The sequence below is a fragment of the Mustela erminea genome, chromosome 4 (genome assembly GCF_009829155.1).
Source record: "Mustela erminea isolate mMusErm1 chromosome 4, mMusErm1.Pri, whole genome shotgun sequence".
Taxonomy (NCBI): domain Eukaryota; kingdom Metazoa; phylum Chordata; class Mammalia; order Carnivora; family Mustelidae; genus Mustela; species Mustela erminea.
In genome coordinates, this window is record NC_045617.1 from 60,593,701 (window position 1) to 60,615,110 (window position 21,410).

Sequence of the window (21,410 nt, forward strand, 5' to 3'; positions counted from 1 at the left end):
TGTTTGTGGTCTCTCTCTCTCTGTCAAATAAATAAATAAAATCTTAAAAAAAAAAAAAAAGTGGCTGTTCCCTCATGCATTCCTGCCAGTAATGAATGAGAGTCCCTGTTGCTCCATATCCTCACTAGCATTTAGCATTGTGTTTTGGATTTCAGCCATTCTAACAGGTATTTTATTGATTTAATTGGCAATTCTCTAAAGCTATGTGATGTAAACTATCTTTTCATATGTTTGTATGCAACTCGTATATCTGTGATGAGATATCTGAGGCCTTTGTTCATTTATTAATTAGGTTGCTTTGTTTTCTTATATTTAAGTTTTAAAAGTTCTTTGTGTGTTCTGAACAACAGTTTATTAGAATAGGCTTTTGTAAATATTTCCCACAGTCTGTGGTTTGTATTCTCATTCTATTGTGTCTTTTGCACAGCAGATATTTTTAGTTTTATGGAAGTCTAGGTTATGAATTATTTCCTTCATGAATTGTGCCATTAATGTTATCTAAAAAGACATCACCAGCAGCGCCTGGTTGGCTCAGTGGGTTAAACCTCTGCCTTTGGTTCAGGTCATGATCTCAGGGTCCTGGGATCAAGTCCCGCATCGGACTCTCTGTTCAGCAGGGAGCCTGCTTCTTCCGCTCTCTCTCTGTCTGCCTCTCTACCTACTTGTGATGTCTGTCTGTCAAATAAATAAATAATCCTTAAAAATTAATAAATAAAAATAAATAAAAACACATCACCATACTGTGTTGTTACCTAAATTTTCTCCTGTGTTGTCTTCTAGACTGTTTTATAGTCTTGAGTTTTATGTCTATGATTCATTTAGAATTAATTTTATGGACGATGAAAAGTGGGTCTATTTTTTTTTTTTTTTTTTTTTTTTTGCGTGTGGGTGTCCACTTCTTATGGATCATTTACTGAAAAAACTATCTTTATCCTTGCTCCACTGTATTGCCTTTGCTCCTTTGTCAGAGATGATTAACTCTATTTGTGTGCGTCCATATCTGGGTTCTCTTCTGTCTCATTGATATGTTAATATTAAAAATAAACCTGCCAGTTATCTTTACCAGCAAAAGGATTTCTTTGGAAATAGTAGAGCATTGCAATCTGGAACAAGCAGGTTGCTTCAAAACCATAGACAAGTCCAGAGAACAAAGGGGAGGGACACTCTTTTAAAAAGAAAAGGAGTAGTTGGGAGGGACTGTTGTAAACTAAAAGTCCATTGGTGTAAACTGGGAGTTGGAGGTATAGTGGTTTCTCATTGCTGAGCTTTGACTATGTCTCATTGGCAGAGAGAAGGAAAAACTTTTCCTTCAGTAAGGAGTCAGTAAAGTAGTCAGTAAAGTAGTACTGACTTGCAAAATTCCTTTCTTCCTGTTAGGTCTACAGTTGACAACTAGTGTTGGGCATTAGATTCCATTCTAAATAAGGTTTCCTTTTCTTAATTTTCACAGATATATTTATCTTTTCTTCTGCCAATGCCACAGTGTCTTATTACTGTGGCTTTATAGTAAGTTTTGAAGTCGCATAGTGTCAGTAGTCTGGCTTATCTTCTTTCAATTTTATCTTGCTATTCTGGGTCTTTGGGTTTCTAATAAGTTTAGAGTAAATTTGTCAGTATTCATAAAATGACTTCCTTGTATTTTAATTGGAATTGCATTAAATCTATAGATTAAGTTGGGAACAACACACATCTTGGCAATATTGTGTTTACTATCCATGAACATGGAATGTCTCTCAATTTATTTCACTTTTTGATTTCTTTCATCACAGTTTTGTAATTTTCCTCATATAGCTCTTATGTATTTTGTTAGATTTATACTTAAGTATTTTATTTTTGGAGGTGATAATGCATATGCCATGATGTTTTTAGTTTAAAATTCCACTTGTTCATTGCTGCTGTATAAAAGTTGACTGACTTTTCTATATTAACCTTTTGTCCTATATCCTTGCTAAAATCACAAGGTTCTAGGAATTTTTTGGTCGATTCTTTCAGAATTTCTATATAGACAATCATGTCATCTGCAAACAAAGTCTTATTTCTTACTTCCCAAAGTGTATGCCTTTTATGTCCTTTTCTGATCTTATTGCATTAGCTAGAATTTCCAATATAGTGTTGAAAATAAGTGGTGAGAGGGACATCCTGGCTTCATACCTGCTCTTGTAGAAAAGTTTCAGGTTTCTCACCATTAAGTTCAATGTTAAGTGTAGTTTTTTTTTTTTTAAGTCATTCTTTATTAGAATAGTGGAAATAGTCCTCCGTTCTTAATGTATTGAGAGTTATTATCACGTGTGAGCACTGGATTTCATCAAATGTTTTTTCTGTATCTACTGATAGGATTGTGTGGATTTTTTTCTTTGCCCTGTTCATAATTATGGATTTCATTAACAGATTATTGAATGTTAAGCCATCCTTGCAGAGTGGGGATGAATCCACCTGGTTATGGTATATAATTCTTTTTATACATTGTTTGATTTTATTTGCCAGTATTTTATTGAGGACTTTGTATCTCTGTTCATTGGGATGCTGCTCTGTACTTGTAATGTATTTGTCTCATTTTGGTATTAGCTTAATACTGGCCTTGCAGAATGAGTTAGGAAGTATTCCTTTTGCTTATATCTTCTGTAAGAGATTGTAGAGATTTGTTATGATTTCTTCTTTTAATGTTTGGTAGAAGTAGCCAGTGAACCCATTTCAGCTTAGTGTATTCAGAGGCTATTAATTGTTGATTAAATTTCGTTGACATAGGCCTATGCAGATTGTCTGCTTCTTATGTAAGCTTTGGGAGATTGTATATTTCAAAGAACTGATCTGTTTCATCTGTTTCAATAGGTAACTAATTTTGTGGGCATAGAGTTGTTCATAGTATTCTTTATTGTCCATTAATGCTCTTGAGATCTGTAGTGATGTCCCCTCTTTCATATATGATATTAATAATTTATTTGTTCTGTTTTCTTAGCCTGGTTGAAGGTTTATCAATTTTATGATATTTTCAAAACACTAGTTTGGGTTACTTAGATTTTTTCTACTTTTTTGTTTTCAATATTGAATTCTGGTTTTAGTTGTATTATTTCTTCTGCTTTTTTGGTTTTGATTTGCTCTTTCTCATTTTCTAAGGTGGAAGCTTAGATTATTATTTTTAGATCTTAATCCATTTTTAATATATGCATTCAGAGTTATAAATTTACATCTAAATATTACTTTTGATGTATCCCATACATTTTGATAAGTTGTATTCTCATTTGTAGTTTAAAATATTTGAAACATTTAATCTTATTTAAAACATTTAATCTTGAGATTTCTTCCTTAATTCATGTGTTATTTTAAAGTGTCCTTTAAATTTTCATTTATTTAAGGATTCCCCAGCTCTCTTTCTATTACTGACTTCTAGTTTAATTCTTTTTAACATTCTTTACATAAATGAAAAACAAGTAAAATAACACCAGAAAATATATTTTTGAAGTTTAGAATGATGATCAGAAAATCCTCTGACATCGATTGAGATATGGAGAGCTGCAAAACTGGAGATAATCATGTCTAGTTGAGGCATTTCTCATTAAATGTCATATGACCAATTCTGGGGTTGTCAAAAATTTCACTGGATAGCAGTGAATAGACAAAGAGGATTTTATTGAAGACTAAGTGGTAATCTGCAGTAGAGATCAATACTGTTGCTATAGGAGAGAGAAATTTGGCTTAACGTTACTGAAACAAAAGGTGTGAGGGTTTTTAAGACCTGGGTTGATCTAATGGAAAATGCTGAAGTTGTTAGAGGGGAGGTGGTTGATGCGATTAACCCGTCTGTGTTTGCTTTATCGACCTATTGGAGACAAGTCTCTTCCCTTTCACAAACAGTGAGATATTGGGCACTAAACCTTCTTGATGACTGCATTTCAGATGCATGACTGGTTTTGACATTGCTGGGTTTTAAAACTGGCAAGAGTCTGGGCAAAGATTGACATCTCAGAGGGGCAGAGAAAGAATGTATAATTGCAAGTTTTTAGTAAAAAATAAATGCTCTAAGAAAATTGAGGTCAGGGCCTATAGTCAGGAAGAAATCTACCTACAGTTTAGTAAAGTTGAGGGAATATTAAGGACATCTTAGGTAAAAACTCCTGATAAATAAAAACTGTATCCCTAAATTGTATACTTTTTATAGTTTATAATATTTATATCCCAATGCTTATGCAGATGTGCTTTGAAGTAAGTTACCAATATTAACTTAGTGTTTGACAGATTCATTTTCTGAATCTTTCCTTGTCTGAAAATGTCTAAATTTTTCCTCACACTTGATTGGTAGTTTGGTTTTGTAAAGAATTCTAAATTCAAGCTAATTTTCTTGAAAATATGAAGAATTTCCACTATTTGCTTCTGTCATCCATAACTGCTAATAAAAATCTCATGATTATCTAGTTCCTCTTGTTTTTACAGAGCAGGATTTTAATTTATTTGTTTTTATTTGATTTTTGTTTGCTATTTAAGATTCATGCTGTTGTGGCTGTCTCTTTTAATTATATGCATTTTGCTCAATACTCAGGGGCATTTTCGGCCTGAAGAGTCATAGTTCTTGAACATTTTTGATGGTTACCTTTTCTCCATTAAAGCAGTTATTTTTTTTTTTTTTTGTGGGTATCAGGTCTCTCTATTTCTATGAATTTTTCATCCAAATTAATTAGCCAACAGTATACTGTTTGTATTTCTTTATTGTAATATAAATATAAATCATTGTGTTAGCTAATTAAGTCACTTAATTATATCTGCTAACTTTAATAGTCACTAGTTTGCTGAATTATTCTTTTATTTCCTGTAGGCAGTTTTCCCATTCTTCTGGTTTCTTTTATAAGGTATTTTTTCCCTATCTTTTTCTGATGACCCTATCATTCATTTATATTTAATAATAAGGAACTGATTTGGATATTCATGTTTGTACATTTGTTTTTTTTTCTGAACAATTTCTCCTGTATGGAAGCTCCCTGGATAGGTGAATGTGGAACACCTTGATGGAAAGAATGCATGTTGTTATGGTCCAAGTTGTGTCTCCCCTCCCCTACTTGTTGAAGTCCTAACCCCTAGTACCTCAGAAAGTGACTATATTCAGAGATGGATTGTTAAAAGAGTTAAGTAAGTTACAATATAGTCATTAGTCTGACCCCAGACTAATATGAGTGATGTCCTAAGAAGAAGAGATTTGGACATGACATGTGGGAAGACCATGTGAAGACACAGGGATAAGATGTGTCCACAAATCAGAGAGAGAGGCCTCAGAAAAATGAACCATGCTGACACCTTGATCTCTGCCATTTATCCTTCAAAACCATGAGAAAACAAATTTCTGTTTTTTAAACTGCCTAGTCTGTGGTACTTCATTATGGCAGCCCTAGGAAACAAACACATAAGCCTTCAGGGTTTGCAGACAGGCAGCAACTTCCATTTATGTATCTTACCAAATCCAGGTTCACAGGATGTTAAGTGTACTCTCTGTTTGCTCTAAAAATCATTATTCCACTGATTAGAAATGATATAAATACCATTTACTAACATAAAAATGCGGTACAACTAGAAACACATGAGAAAAAAAAAATCTACCTGGTTGGAAATAAGAATCACTTTTTAAAATAATTCTTAAAAAAAATCTTAAGTCAAAAGAAAATACAAGCCAAAATTACATGATTTCTAAAATAAAATATTTACAGAGACTCTATATTAGTATCTTCATGAAAGAGCTAAAAGAAAAAAAGGCACTGGATATGCAACTCAAAAATTTAGGGAAAAAAGAAAGGAAACTACTAATAAGAAACTAAAAGAAAATGAAATGAAGGAAAGAGTAAATTTTTTTGAATGAATGAATTAAAAACCAAAAAAATGCAGTTAAAAAATAAATCCAATGTTGTCCAAAAAAATGAACAAAATAGACAATCCAATAATAAATCTAAAGAAAGAAAAACAGTGAAAGAATAAACACCCAAAATAAGATGTAGTAAGAAGAAAATAACTCTCAAAACAGAAAGTATTGTAATAATCATAAGACCACTTTCCCAATTATGTACCAACAGGTTTGAAATGGATAGTTTCCTGGAAAAATATTCTTTCTCAAAACTGACTACAGCAAAGGTTTTTAAACAGCCCAGTTTTTTATCCAAGAAACAGTGTATTATCAAAGAGCTACCCCCAAATGGTCACTTGGCCTGTATGATGCTTTAAACATCGGGGATACCAGTGTTATTTAAACTGCCCTAGTGAACAGAGGAAGTGGAAATTGCTTTTATGCACTCAGACTCCCCATTAGTTTCTCTGTGTGTTCTCAACTTTGTTTCTGCCCTTCTGTGATCTAGTCTATAATATAGGGCCATTGGCCCCATAAACCACAGTTTCCAGATACCCATGAAAAATGATCTTTAGTTAGGTTCTGCAAATGGGATGTACTAGTGGAAAATTTGATAGGATTTTGCAGGAATGGAGAAGTGATTTTTATCTTCCTTTTTTTCATGGTGTTTCCAGATGCAAGACAGTAGCAGTAACAATTGTGTTCAAGGTGGTGACTGGCAGATTCAGCTGCCAACAGTAACTGGAGCCTGGGTATGTTCTCTCATTTCTTCCTTAGGCATGTGGTTCCCAGCAAAAGCAGCAGTGGCCTAGATATGCATGCTTATGGATTACATATCTGGCAATTTGACTCTAGTAAAAGCTGTTAGGATTGTGACACAGAGATCCTGGTATTGCAGTAAGATTATTTACTGGTTTGCAGAGTGACTGACTTTTAGTATAATGTTACTTCTCTTTTGTTTCTCTAATACTTTCAAACCCTATAACTGATTATGCATTAAATTTATTCTGTTTTAAATCTGTAGAATTGTTTCCCATTTCAAATAGATTGTAACAGATGCACAGATAAAATATTAATACTTAAATCCAATATGATTTCACATAAAGAATAACTGTAGACCATTCTTATTTATGCAAATACTGATGGAGATATTTGAAATAAAATGGTATTAGCCAGTAGAAGGAAAACATATTAAAATTAATAAATAATGACTAATAAGATTTATTTTAGTAATCCACAAATGGGACAAAATTAGGAAATCTTAAATAATTTATATCTTAAATAGATATAAGAAAGAAAAAAAACAAATTATGATGAAAAGTTCTATCAAAATTAAATACATTTTCCTAATAAAAACACTCAATAGAAGAATAATTGATTCAGTGCTTATCAAATATGAATAATCCATATCTTAAATAATGGGAAATGCTGGATCAGTTTCTGTTAAATTCAGAGAAAAAGGAAATGAGACTCATTATTGCTAAAGTTTTTAATATTATGTTGAAGATATTAAAAATATAATCAGATAAAAACTTATTAAAGGCATGAAAGCTAGAAAAAAGATAAAATTCTTTGGAGATGATATCATAGTTTACCTGGAAAACCACATAAAATCAAAGAAAAGGAGAGGGTGGTGGACAGAGAGAGGAAAGGAGAGAGTCAGGGAGATTGAGGTGAAATTGAGTAAGTACCAATAAAAAAAAATGTTTTAAAATCAATGGTCCTTTGATGGTTAATTTTGTATGTCAACTTACCTAGGCCACAGTACCCAGATCTTTGGGCAAACATTATTTTATATGTTTTGGTGAAGGTATTTTTTGATGAAATTAGTATTTAAATCAGTATATTTTGAGTAAGGCATATTACTATCTGTAATACAGGTGAACCTCATCCAATCAGTTGAATACCTTAATAGAAAAACGCCCAATATTCCTTGAGGAAGAGAGAATTCTGTACAGACTATCTTCTGTTTCAAGCTGCAATATCAGTTCTTCCCTGGGTCTTCTGGCTTCCAGTCTATCCATCATATTTTGGATTTTTCAGCCTCCATAATCAGTTCCCTAAAATCTCTGTCTCTCTGTAGGTATATATCTTTCGTTCTGTTTCTCATGAGAACCCTAACACAGTCTTCATGTGTAAAAACAGTACCCAATTAGAAGGTGTGATTTAGGGGCGCCTGGGTGGCTCAGTGGGTTAAAGCCTCTGCCTTCGACTCGGGTCATGCTCCCAGAGTCCTGGGATCGAGCCCTGTGTCGGGCTCTCTGTTTGGTAGGGAGCCTGCTTCTCTTCCTCTCTCTCTGCCTGTCTCTCTGCCTCCTTGTCATCTCTGTAAAATAAATGGATAAAATCTTTAAAAAAAAAAAAAAAGAAGAAGGCGTGACTTAATGGAAGGACCTGTTAAAATAAAAAAGCAGTATCCCCATGAATATACTTAATAGGAAAGTTATAAGACCTAGATGAAGAAAACTATAAAGCACTCACAAAGGACATAGAAACGGTCTTTCGATATCACAGAGATATTAATTTGCTCCAAGTCATTAAAACTTAATGCAGTCCTAATAAAAATAATCAGGTTTTTCTTTTGGGAGGGGTAGGGGATTATGGAGACAGATAAATTGATTCTCAAGTTTGTTTGGAAGAACAAATATCACTAATAATGAAATTTCTTTAAAAAACAATGTTGAAGGATTGAAAGAAGGGTTAATCATGCCAACAATTATAATTAATAAAGTAGCATCATAATTAAAAGAGTTAAAAGTGTTAGCATGTGAATGAACAGACCAATTAATAGAGTAAAAACCCCAAGTAGATAATGGTAGGTATAAAAATATAGTACATCGTAAAGAGAAATCAATGGGGAAATGATGGACTTTCTCATAAATAATGCTATTTATTTATTTATTTATTTGATAGAGTGAGCTCACAGGTAGGGGAGCAGCAGAGAGTAAGAAGTGGACTTTCCACTGAGCAGGGAACCTGATGAGGGGCTTGATCCCAGGACTTCTGGGATCATGACCTGACCTGAAGACAGATGCTTAACCAGCTGAGCCACCCAGGTGCCCCACCCCCTAAGAATTCTTGAAAGCCATTTCAAAATCACGACTTGGAGCTATTCCACAGTATGTAGCAAGATAAATGTCAAATAAATTGAAATTATAACACTAAAGATGAAAAACATAAATACTAGAAGAAAATACAAGTGCTATAACTCTGAAGGTGGAAAACACACCTACTAGTGAATTTCTGGGTAATTTTGAAATATATGAAAATTTGCTCCACTTAACTTATGACAAAATATAAATTAAAACTAAAACTCTAAAATACAGAGGTTTGACAAGTTATGTGGTTGAAGTTTTAGAGAAGCAAGAGTGTCACACAATGCTCTGAGAAATATAAAGAGTTTCTGTTGTTATGAAAGAAATTAGCAATATTTAACAAGTTACTTATGCATTTCATTGTCACCTAACACTCCAACTTCTAGGAACCTATCCTGAAGATAAACCTCTATAAATGTAAAACAATGTATGTGCAAGAATATTCACCATACATCATTTGTAACACCTATAAACTGAAAAAAAATCATGTCACCTAACAGGATATATTTAAGAATGAAGTCTCATGTGTTATGAAAAAGTAAATAAAGTATTTACAGAGGTTAAAAATTAAAAAAAATAAGAAGTCTGGCATGATAAAGCAAAGTTTAATAAAACTGAGTAGAATATAGGGAATAATGTGAAACTTATTAAGACATTACAGCAAGAAGAAAGTTTCTATTAATACCTATGGTGGATACCTTTGTATCCTAAACAGACTCTTCTCTCTATAACTATAACTAGCCAACTTCTCCCTGATAAAGAATAGCGGTCTTCTCTCCCCTACTTTCCTACTGAAGACCACTGGCAAGATTAACACAAGACTTCTTCACGATCTACTCCCATCACTCCTCATAGCCATTAGACCAATAACTAGGTTGAAGTCACAGTATAATCCAGCCAGGAAAGTACGTCATTGGATATGAGAGGAAAGAAAATTGGAGTACCTTCTAACAAAACCACCAATTATAACTCCTTTTCTTTTAATACAGCTAGTGATCTGCTACTAAATGCTTTTTTAAAACTGGATAACTAAATCCACTGAGGCCTTGTGACTCTGGCCTGACGTTTCCATTTTTGAAGTGGGTCAGTTTATACTCAGTGATGAATAAGGTGAAAAGGGTCCAACAGGCTTTTCTGAGGAAATGGAGTTGATATTTTCAGGAATACAGCTAGCATGGCAGTATCAGTAGTTTGGATTTACATAAATAAGTGGCAGCCTTCCTTGTGGGGAATCTTTATCTGCCTCTTCACTGGCTAAAGCAAAACTACTGACTCATGAGATGTTTGACTCACAGAGGTTCCCATGAATACATGGACATGTTTCATTGATGGTTTTGTTAGGATGAAAGTAAATGGTGTCCAGTGAGTGACAGGAACTAGCTCCAGCGACAGCTGTGGACGACTGACTCTTAAGAGCTAGGCAGCACAGAGAACTGCGTTGCCTCAGCAATGCTCCCTAGGGCCAGGCTTCTTCTTGGGCCATTGACAATGGCTTAGCCATCTGCTCTGCCACTTACTTCAAAGATTACAGACGAATAGATTGAAGATACCCCTGCTTAGACTTGAGAAATGTGGAAACAAGTTCTAATTGCTGTCCAGCTGCCTTAGTTACTCATGTTGATGCACCTGGTAAGAGCCTGTTCTCTAAGACATTTGAATAAAGCTGCTGATCACCACTGTCATTTGGATTTATCATTGTACCAGATATCTACCAATACACACTGGCCATGTGGTAAAGGACTATGCGTTTCTCATTGCATACTGGATTTGTAACTCCTGCCAAAAGTTGGCTCCTTTGTGTCAGTGAGGCAGGCCATATTGCATGAGACACTGACTCTGCCTGCTTCTGGAAAATGGACTCTATTGTATCTTTGACCTGGTTTGGAAGATCAGTGGTGCCTCATCACTGCTGACACGTTTTTAGGCTGTTTATACCTGATGAGCTTTTTTTCTGGCCACACTGTTATGGTTCATCAAACTTAATGTTCCATTTTCACCTTAACCATTTGTAGTCTGACATTACTATGCCATTTATTGGAAAGACCACCCCACAGTGAGTTGATAGTGTGTTTCATGGACATTCATATTCTCTATCAGCTACAGCTTCTGGCACTGTTTAGCCCTAGAATTAACTCCTGAAAAGTCAAATCAAAAGGATTTCCCACTCTATCTCCCTACTTCTTTATGGCCCACAAGCCTTAATACAGCAGTTTGATCAGTGAATACAGCCATCCCTAAGTAAGTTTCACTTCGTCTTGGTTACCTTCTGGCTAATGATCTAGGTAGTAGTGCAGACTTATCTAGACTTAATTTGAAGATTTTGCCCTGAACTCTGACCATTCCTAAGTATGATACTTCTTTTGCTTTTCTGATAGCAAATCCAGGCTGTAATTAGTTTGTATACCCTGTTGGTAGCAGCCCAGCTAAAAGAAAGACTAGTGCATATAAATCTAATTCAGATTTAGTCACCTGGATTCTCTTGTTGAATTGACTTGATCCTAGATCAAAAAGATAATGACAACTTGGTTGATAAACTGCTAGGTGAGTACCACATAATGACCCATGTTGGCCAAGGCAAGGCATATAATGAGTCTATAAATTTTATAAGAATGTCCTTGTTTCTTTTATACCTGACCTACTCCAGTTGAAAGGTCCAAGGTTAAGTAGAATATAAGTTGAGGAAAGGTGAAAAGCTTTCTCATTTCTCATGTTTTCATGGAATATTTTTGTCAGCTTTGTCCTATTGGTTTGGAAGTTTTTTAGTCTGTTTTGATTCTATAATAATTTTGTATAAATTTTGTCATGATTTCCCATGGTAATTTCTCATGTAAATTCAGCTTAATCTCTCATGAGAGTAGTTCTTGGCTACAAATTCTCTGTCGAAATTATTACTATTATTGTTATCTTTTACCACTTTGAGGTTATAAAAAAAAAGGATTCCCTGATGAATTTCTTTCCTGAATGATGTGTTCCACTCACCCTTTCAATGAGGATGCATTTTTTATAGTTTTCAAACGTTTATGATAAAGCCACATATATAGCTTTCTATTTTTCATGGCCCTAAGGCTTATTATCTTATTCCTCTATATTTGATGATTGATTAACTGAACTGTAGGCTCCTATTATTGGCATTTATTTCCAGAACAATTATGGCTTCCATGCTCATCTGCCACTTATTTTCTGATAGTTGTTTGCTTCGGGCTCAGCAATGCATGAAAAAGTCATTATTAATGTAGATCCCATTTCTTTTCAGAGAAAACATTGGAAAATATTGAAGTCACCATTTTGTTTTTGCTAATATTTCTTTTCTAACATCCATTATGAAAAAAGTATTGACTTTCCTCAAAAAATTAAAAATAGAGCTATGAGATTTAAAAAAAAAATAAAAACCCTGTGTGGAATAGATGTATATCACCTTTTTGTTATGTTATGGGAAGAACAAGTATATTAAAATTTGGAGATCTTTATAATATGACAAATTATTTTTTTAGTCAGATTTCTTAATATAAAATTATAAACAAATTCAATCTCAAGGGGTAGTTATAGGAATTAAATGAGTAATCTGTTTAAACATCTAGTAGAATGCTGGGAGAGAAAATATGGTGAGTGCCCTTCCATAGGTTTTCTGGCTTCTTTTATTAACATTAGTGTTTTCATCTGGGAAACTACCATTTTCCTATTGCTCATAATCTTAGTTGGATCATTATTCAGAGTTCCAGTTCCTGGCCAAACTAAGCCAAGAGGACTTGCTTGTCCCATAAATTTGAATCATGAGCCAAGTAATGTGAAGATGGAGCTTATTAATTTTAAAAGTGGTACTGTGAAGACTACTTTGCTTTCATAGTTGTTACTTAGATTCTTATCCTTGACATTTTGGAGTCCTGTTTCATCAGAATTTTCTTTTGGGCTTCCCTTATTCTTCCAGTAAATTCTGTTCTTGCTCATGCTGTTTAAAGTGGGTATCCATTTGTCTTGCACTTTAAATATTTCTAATGCATGTATTTGAAATTAACCAGAATTTTCAACAAATATTTGAAGCCATTCATTTAACAAATATTTGTTGAATATTTATGCATTTGGCACTTTATGGTTTGCTGGAGATAAAAAAAAAAAGATCCCACACTCAGGATTTTTATAGTCTAGTCTTCCTATGTCCCTTTTATGTCTCTTTTTGTGTCTTCATTTCATGTTCTCATTTTAATTATATTCTATCTGGAATTGTTTAATTATCTGAAAATCAGATTTCATGGAAGATGGTCACCTGGATTTTCCTTCTTTTAGAGTCCACACACTGCTACCTATGTTTTCATGACTATGACTCCCACTTTTCTTTACCTTATTCTCTACAGAGGTAGAATCTTTGCATTCTAGTATTAGTAAGCCAAAATTATAAATTTAAGCATTGAATTATTAAATTTAAGATGGCAGAATAAACTATACAGGGACTAGAATTTTCAGAGCATTAGTGAGTTTTTATAATAGATTGTACATAATAAATAAAATCAGAAATGTGAAATATTTCTTTCTGGGAACTCTATCTCTCTTTTTTTCTCTTATCTCTTATCTGTTTGGAATTGTGGATCTAGTAGGAGGAGTACCCACTAAAGGACCTCCTTGTTTCTGCTATGAGGTTTGGAAGAAAGGAAGCAAAGATTTTATATCTCAGAGATGGCCTCTTCTCCCAAGGAGTCAATTACTTCTTATTTTCTTTGACTTCTTTAGGTTGTTCTACTAATATACTAGTATTCTAATTCCTATGGTATCTTCCAGTATTCACAGTGATAAGATGGAAAATACTAAGCCCAGCGTATCAGTATATATGTTGTTTGGCTTGACTCTTAATTCAGGCCTAAAACTAATGGAGCAGAGTGTTGCCCAAGGGCACCAAGGCTTCATGTGGTCAGTCCACTTCATTAATGTAGGAGGCTTCAGTGAAGTATGTCACTGAAGATTGTATCTGGTGAACAAATTAGTTGGTAGTGACTTCTGTGTAAATATGTCTTATTGGAGGAGTATGATTTATGGGTTTCTAATTCCTAATTTTTAAAAACTATGCAGTTTGGACAAACTTTTTTTTTTTTTTTAAGATTTTATGTATTTGAGAAAGAGAGCAAGAGAGAGTGAGCAGGCACAGGGTTAAGGGCAGAGAGAGAAGCAGTCTCCCTGCTGACTGGGAAGCCCAACTTGGGGCTTGATCCCAGGAATGTGGTATCATGACCTGAGCCAAAGGCAGACCTAAACAGACTGAGCCACTCAGGTACCCCTGGACCGATTTATTTAACATCTTGAGAATATAGTTATCAGATATTCAGCTCTCAGATTAAATTGGGAAAATTATTCATTTCTTACTTAGTTTCCATAATGGGATTTTTTCCCCCCACTGGTAATGATCATATCAAAAGAATTTGGTATAAAAAAATGAAGAGCTTTTTTTGAAATTTATATGACGTGAAAAGTTAAGTTCATGTATCTGATGCTAAGCAAGTGAAAAGTAAAAATAATATTTACTATATTTAAAATTTAATTACATGTGTAAGATATGTTTTATAAGCTTTGTACCTAGAGCACCTGGGTGGCTCAGATGGTTAAATGTCTGCCTTTGGCTCAGGTCATAATCTCCGGGTCCTCGGATTGGAGTCCCACTTCCAGCTTCCGGCTCAGTGGGGAGTCTGCTTCTCACTCTCCCTCTGCTTTCTTCTCTGTCTCAAATGAAAAAATAAATTTAAAAAACTTAAGCTTTGTATCTGCAAACCTCAAGATGCCTTTTGAAGAAGTAGGAAAAATTACTAGAGAAAAGGGAGAAAGAAATACCTCCCTTGTCCTTAGTATGCAATCTTCATAAGCCTCAAAATATTCTTATTATTTGCTTTCTCAGTGTATCTGCACTATCTTTATAGAATTAGACCATATTTTTCTGTATTTTTGAAATGATGCCATTCCAAGGAAGTGAAATATTTATTTAACTTATTCTTGACAACACTTTAATATTCTTCCTGTGAAGTAATTTCTGGGGAGTTAAAAATAGCATTTAAAAAATCACTTCTACTTTCAGCCCAGACTGTGAGATGCATTCAAAATCCGATTTCCAAAAAGAGCAGGAGATGTAATGGAAGTGCTTTATTATTTCTTCTATGGCCAGTGAAATTTGAAATTTCAGTTTCTGCTTTCTGATTTATCTGTCGTTTGACATGCTTTATAAAAAGAAATTGTCTTTGTTTTCTACCTGTAAATCTTCTACATTTGGGAAATACAATGTTAGAGAAAGACTTTGATTCTATTGTCTGAAGGCATCTAATAATTTTATTAGTAAATTTATTAAGCCATATATATTTTATTAAATGTTTATTGAAAAACATTTTGTCAGAGAAATTTGTTTAATCAAAGGATTTGAGCAGAGAAGAGTCTGTTCTTCATATACTGTGTGAATATTATTTATGACTCAGTGCTGAATAGACATAGAAAAATAAGGTTTCTGTCCAATGAAATGAAAGGTAATATGTTTTTAAGGCCTTTTACTTTTTTCAAACAACCAGTAGAAATAGAACAGAAATTGTTCTACATCAATTCTTTCACATCAAGGATAATATAGAATGATTTATACAGATGTCTTTTTGGGATTCATTAGTGTAACATTTGACCAAAAAAAAGCAAAATATTGACAGAGTAATTCATGGCATATGGAAGTCTCAAGTTCATGTCTCCTGCTACTTCTTTTTAGATTATTTAATACATAATACATTTTTCCTTCAGATTTTCCATTTTATCATCATCATTATCATCATTGTCATCATTTTCTTCAGAACCAATTATGTTTAATGTCTTAGGCCACCAAGGAAAAATGCAAAATAGTGATTATTAATTAATGTAATTAACTAAATTAAAATTTACTAAATTTAAATGTAAACTTACTTTATTTTTTACATGTAGAATATAAATTTTAAATAGAAATTTTATGACAGGAATATAAAGGTAGGAAAATGCTTCTGAGGGTTGCTGGGGGAGGGGGGTTGGGAGAAAGGGGTGGGATTATGGACATTGGGGAGGGTATGTGCTTTGGTGAGTGCTGTGAAGTGTGTAAACCTGGTGATTCACAGACCTGTACCCCTGGGGATAAAAATATATGTTTATAAAAAATAAAAAATTAAAAAAAAAGAAAGAAAAATGTTTCTATTTTCAATAAATAAAATAATAATTTTAAGAAAGGGAATTTTATTTGTTTTAGCAGCTTTCCTGACCAAGTCACCTTTTTTCCTTAGGCCATCTCCTTCACTTACCTAAAACTAGTTACTCCTTTTCTTAAAATACTGAATTATAGCTCCTTTATGAGGGAATAGATTTTTTTTTCATGCTCCATGTTTTGTTGGCCAGCAGGTACATTATAATTTGTATTCATACAGAATCTTATTCTTTCTCCATTAAGATTATCTGTTTTTTTCATACTGACTACCAAGTCCCATGTATGTATGTATGTGTGTATGTATGTATTTTTTTACTAGTTCAGTGTTTTTGTTATCCTATCCAAAACTTGGAATACTCTTTTTAAGATTTTATTTATTTATTTAAAGATTTTATTTATTTATTTGACAAAGAGAGAGAGATCACATGAGGCAGAGAGACAGACAGAGAGGCAGACAGAGAGAGGGGGAAGCAGACAGAGAGGCAGGCCGAGAGAGAGTGGGAAGCAGGCTCCATCCTGAGCAGAGAGTCCGATGTGGGGCTTGATCCCAGGATCTGAGATCATGACCTGAGCTGAAAGCAGAGGCTTAGCCCACTAAGCCACCCAGGTGCCCCTAAGATTTTATTTATTTGAAAGAGAGAGACACAGAGAATGAGGGAGCACAAGCAGGGGGAGTGAGAGAGAGCGAAACAGGCCTCTCGCTGAGCAAGGGAGCTGGAAGTGGTGCTTGATCCCAGGACCCTGGGATCATGACATGAGCAGAAGATAGATGCTTAACAACTGAGCCACCCAGGTGTCCCAGAACTTGGAATACTCTTAAGATGCTATACATCGTTGTTTAATTCATTTAAAAAATTTATGTATTTTGAGCCTATTTCAACTTACTACTCAAATGTCACATTTTCCACAGGCCTATCTGACCATCATAGTGAAAATTGCCACATACCTGCCCCATCCTGTATTCCCAGGTCTCTTTGCACTGGTTATATATTTTTTCTTAATAATATACACTAGTTTTCAACGTAATGTAAATTTTATTTAGCAACCACTTCTATGATCCTTACTGTATGCAGGGCACTATTCTCAGTTACTTATAAATATTACTTTATTTAATTTTCGTAAAAATCTTATGAAGTAGAGACTGTTATCTCTGTTTTATAAATAAGGAAACAAGCACAGAACATTACTAACTTGCAAAAATTACAGAGCTAGGAATTCTCTGAGCTGGGATTTCAGTCTAGGGAGTGTAACTCCAGAGTCCTTGCTATAAAAACCTATGCCTGTGTTCCTCTTTTTCTCTTGCTATGTTTATTGTTTGTCTCTCCCTTAAGAGCAGAGATTTTGTCTGTTTAGGTAATAGTTGTATCTAAGGTTCCAAAAATAGTCTTTGGAATCTATTAGATGCTCAGTTAATAGTTGATCAAAAATTGTATGCTAGGTACTGTAGTAGATTAGCAAAAATTATAGCTATCCTCAGGTTAGGAGATGAGATGAAATAGATATTAAATGAAAAATATCAGCAATACGTGATTAATGTAAAATATTGACACAAACTGTGCAGGAAAACAGAGAGTATAATATGGGGATATAATTTTGACTGAGTTAGCTACTTGTTTTAAGAAATCTTCGAAATCTGCTCAAGACCTGAAGGGTTGACTGGAACTTATCTAGATAAATTGGGGAAAATGACTTTACCTTGGATAGGGAATTAGATGTATTAATAGGTGAGACCTATTAGATGTACTAATAGGTGAGACTACATCTATATTGGGAAGTTAAAATTCCAATACAACTGGAAACTATAAATAGAAAGGAAGACCTATGGAGAGGAAACTGAAGGTAGCTAGGAGTTCTATTGTAAAGGACCTTAGAGTTCATGTTAAGATGTTTAGACTTTATTTTAAGATAGTGGGAATAGTGCTTGGGTGGCTCAGTTAGTTAGGTGTCTGCATTAGGCCTCAATCGAGCTGCCAGCTTGGCAGGGAGTCCACTTCTCCCTCTCCTTCTGCCCCTTCCCTCTTCTTGTGCACCGAGTGAGCTCTCTCTCTCTCTCTCTCTTTCAAGTAAATAAATAAGATCTTAAAAAAAAAAATAAAAAGATAGTGGGAATCAGTCTTAAACAGTTAATAAACATGATTAGATTTACACTTTGGATATCTGAATTCAGTGCAAAGAATGGTTTAATAGGAAGCAAGAGAGAAAATAAGTAGACAATAGTGGGTGGTACCCAACAGCAGAGTAATCTGAGCAAGAGATGGTAGTGTGTTTTTCTGTTGTTGTTGTTTTGTTTTGTTTTAAGATTTTATTTATTTATTTGACAGAGATCACAAGTAGGCAGAGAGGCAGGCAGAGCGAGAGGAGGAAGCAGGCTCCCCGTGGAGCAGAGAGCCCGATGTGGGGCTCGATACCAGGACCCTGGGATCATGATCTGAGCTGAAGGCAGAGGCTTTAACCCACAGAGCCACCCAGGCACCCATTGATAGTATTTTTAAATTAGAGTAGCTGCAGTGGAAATGAGGACAGCTATATAGATATTTGAGAGTGGAATCTTTTGGATTCACTTATGGATTGTTATTGGAGATGTAGAAGAGAGTGGCATATAAAGGAGGATTTCCTAGATTATGGTTTGAGTAACTCATTCTGCTGCCATTTAATGACATTGGAAAAACAGAAAATAAGAGAATAACATTTTAAGAGGTTAATCATAAGTTCACTTTTGGATAGTGGACATAGCTATATGAGGCTCTGGATAGATATCTTTTGTGTAAGAGATTTGTCATTTCTTAGCACAGTAGGACTATTACTACACTAGTGAAACTATTACTACACTAGTGAAACTATTACTGTACTGGTGGAGCTAGTTAAAGATCTTGGAGAAAATTTATCTGGTGAGATCTTTCAAAGTGAGAACAGACAATTAGCTAGGACAATGAATGTCTTCATGGTAACAGTGAGAATTTTAGATATGGCTATAGCAACAGGAGTCTCCAAAACACTGAGAAAATGGCAAAATAGATGCAGCAAATAAAAGAACCTGAACTACAGCAACTGGTTTAAAATGTTAATGGATGCAAATGGAGAAACCACAAGGCAATTGAAACACTCTTACTTCTTTTAAAGAAAGAAAGAAGAGGAACTTCGAAAGAGAACCAAATGAAAATTCTGGAAAGCAAAAAAAGTATTGAAAAGTATTAAAATATATTCATTACATTAAAATAAATGTGTGAGGTGCCTCATTAGCGCAGTAGGTAGCCCGTCAGTCTCATAAAATAAATGTGTGGAGAATACATGGAAAGAGGAGATAAATATTAGAAAATCATATTAAAGTACATGTGAGATAAGATGAAGGATACAAGGCAAGAGGAAGATAGAATGACATCAGAAAAAAAGATTAATGCAAATGGAACAGAAGATTGTAGGACAGAAGAATGTTTTGAGGATTGTGGCTGATAGTTTTTCAGAATCCAAGATGAGGAGTCTGCAGACTGAAGGAGAATGCAGAGGCCTTAGTGGAATGATAAAAACAGGTGCAAGTAAAAAAATGTCAAATGGTTATTTCAAGACAATAAGAAAAAGAGAAAAACTGAAAAACAACTGAAGAGGAAAACACCCTGCAGAAACCATACCTACTGACAGGTGTGTCCCATATGCAACAAAATATAAGAAAATTTTAAATTAATATTTTTAAAATGCTGAGGAAAATGAACTTTAGACCCACATTTTATTTTCTTGTTTTAATTAATTAATTAATTAATTAATTAGATGCAGTGTTCCATGGTTCATTGTTTGCATGTAATACCCAGTGCTCCACGCATTCCATGTCCTCCTTAATACCTATCACAGGCTTACTTATGGCCCCACCCCCTCCCTTCTAAAACTCTACATTTGTTTCACAGGGTCCATAGTCTCTCATGGCTGATCTCCCACTCTGAATTTCTCCCCCTTCATTTTTCCCTTCTAATGTCCTCCATGCTATTCCTTATATTCCACAAATAAGTGAAACCATATGATAATTGACTTTCTCTGACTTATTTCACTTAGCATAATCTACTCCAGTTCCATCCAAGTTGATGTAAAAGTTGGGTATTCATCCTTTCTGATGGCTGAGCAATATTCCTTTGTGTATATGGACTGCATCTTCTTTATCTATTCATCTTTTGAAGGGCATCCTGTCTCTTTCCACAGCTTGGCTAAGTGAACATTGCTGTTATGAACACTGGGGTGTATATGGTCCTTCTTTTTACTACATCTGTATCTTTGTGGTAAATAACTGGTAGTGCAATTGCTGGGGCATAGGGTGGCTCTATTTTTAATTTTTTGAGGAATCTCCACACTATTTTCCAAAGTGGTTGCACCAATTTGCATTTCCACCTACAGTGTAAAAGGGTTTCCCTTTCTCCACAACTTCTCCAACATTTGTTGTTTCTTACCTTGTCAATTTTCCCATTCTAACTGGTGTAAGGTGGTATCTCAATGTGTGTTTTTGTTGTTGTTGTTGTTTTATTAACATAAAATGTATTATTTGTCAAAGGGATACAGGTCTGAGAATCATCAGGCCTACACATTTCACAGCACTCACCATAGCACATACCATCCCCAAAGTCCATAACCCAGCCACCGCATCCCAACACCCCACCCCCAGCAATCCTCAGTTTGTTTCATGAGATTAAGAGTCTCTTATAGTTTGTCTCCCTCCTGATCCCATCTTGTTTCATTTTTTCCCTTCCTTCCCCACATGACCCTTCGCTCTGTCTCTCAAATTCCTCATATCAGAGAGATCATGTGATAATTGTCTTTCTCTGATTGACTTACTTTGCTTAGCATAAGTAAGTTCCATCCACATCATTGCAAATGGCAAGATTTCAGGTTTTTTTGATGGCTGCATAGTATTCTGTTGTATATAAATATACAACACATCTTCTTTATCCATTCATCTGTTGATTGACATCTAGGTTCTTTCCATAGTTTGGCTTCTGTGGACATTTTGTGGACATTGCTGCTATAAACATTTGAGTACACATGCCCCTTTGGATCACTACATTTGTATCTCTTTAGGTTAAATACCCAGTAGTATGATTGCTGGGTCATAGGGTAGCTCTATTTTCAACTTTTTGAGGAACCTCCCTGCTGTTTTCCAGAGTGGCTGCAGCAGCTTTCATTCCCACCAACAGTGTAGGAGGTTTCCCCTTTCTCCACATCCTCACCAACATCTGTCATTTCTGACTTGTTAATTTTAGCATTCTGACTGGTGTGAGGTGGTATCTCACTGTGGTTTTGATTTGTAGTTCCCTGATGACAAGTGATGTTGAGCACTTTT

General features: G+C 34.6%; 1 long non-coding RNA gene across 1 annotated transcript; it reads left to right on the forward strand.

The window, feature by feature from the left end:
- Positions 1-2,537: 2,537 nt before the first annotated feature.
- LOC116587760 lies at positions 2,538-20,727 on the forward strand. The gene is made up of 3 exons (XR_004284626.1): positions 2,538-2,547; positions 13,806-13,812; positions 20,625-20,727. It is a non-coding gene; the product is annotated as an uncharacterized LOC116587760 (long non-coding RNA).
- Positions 20,728-21,410: the final 683 nt, after the last annotated feature.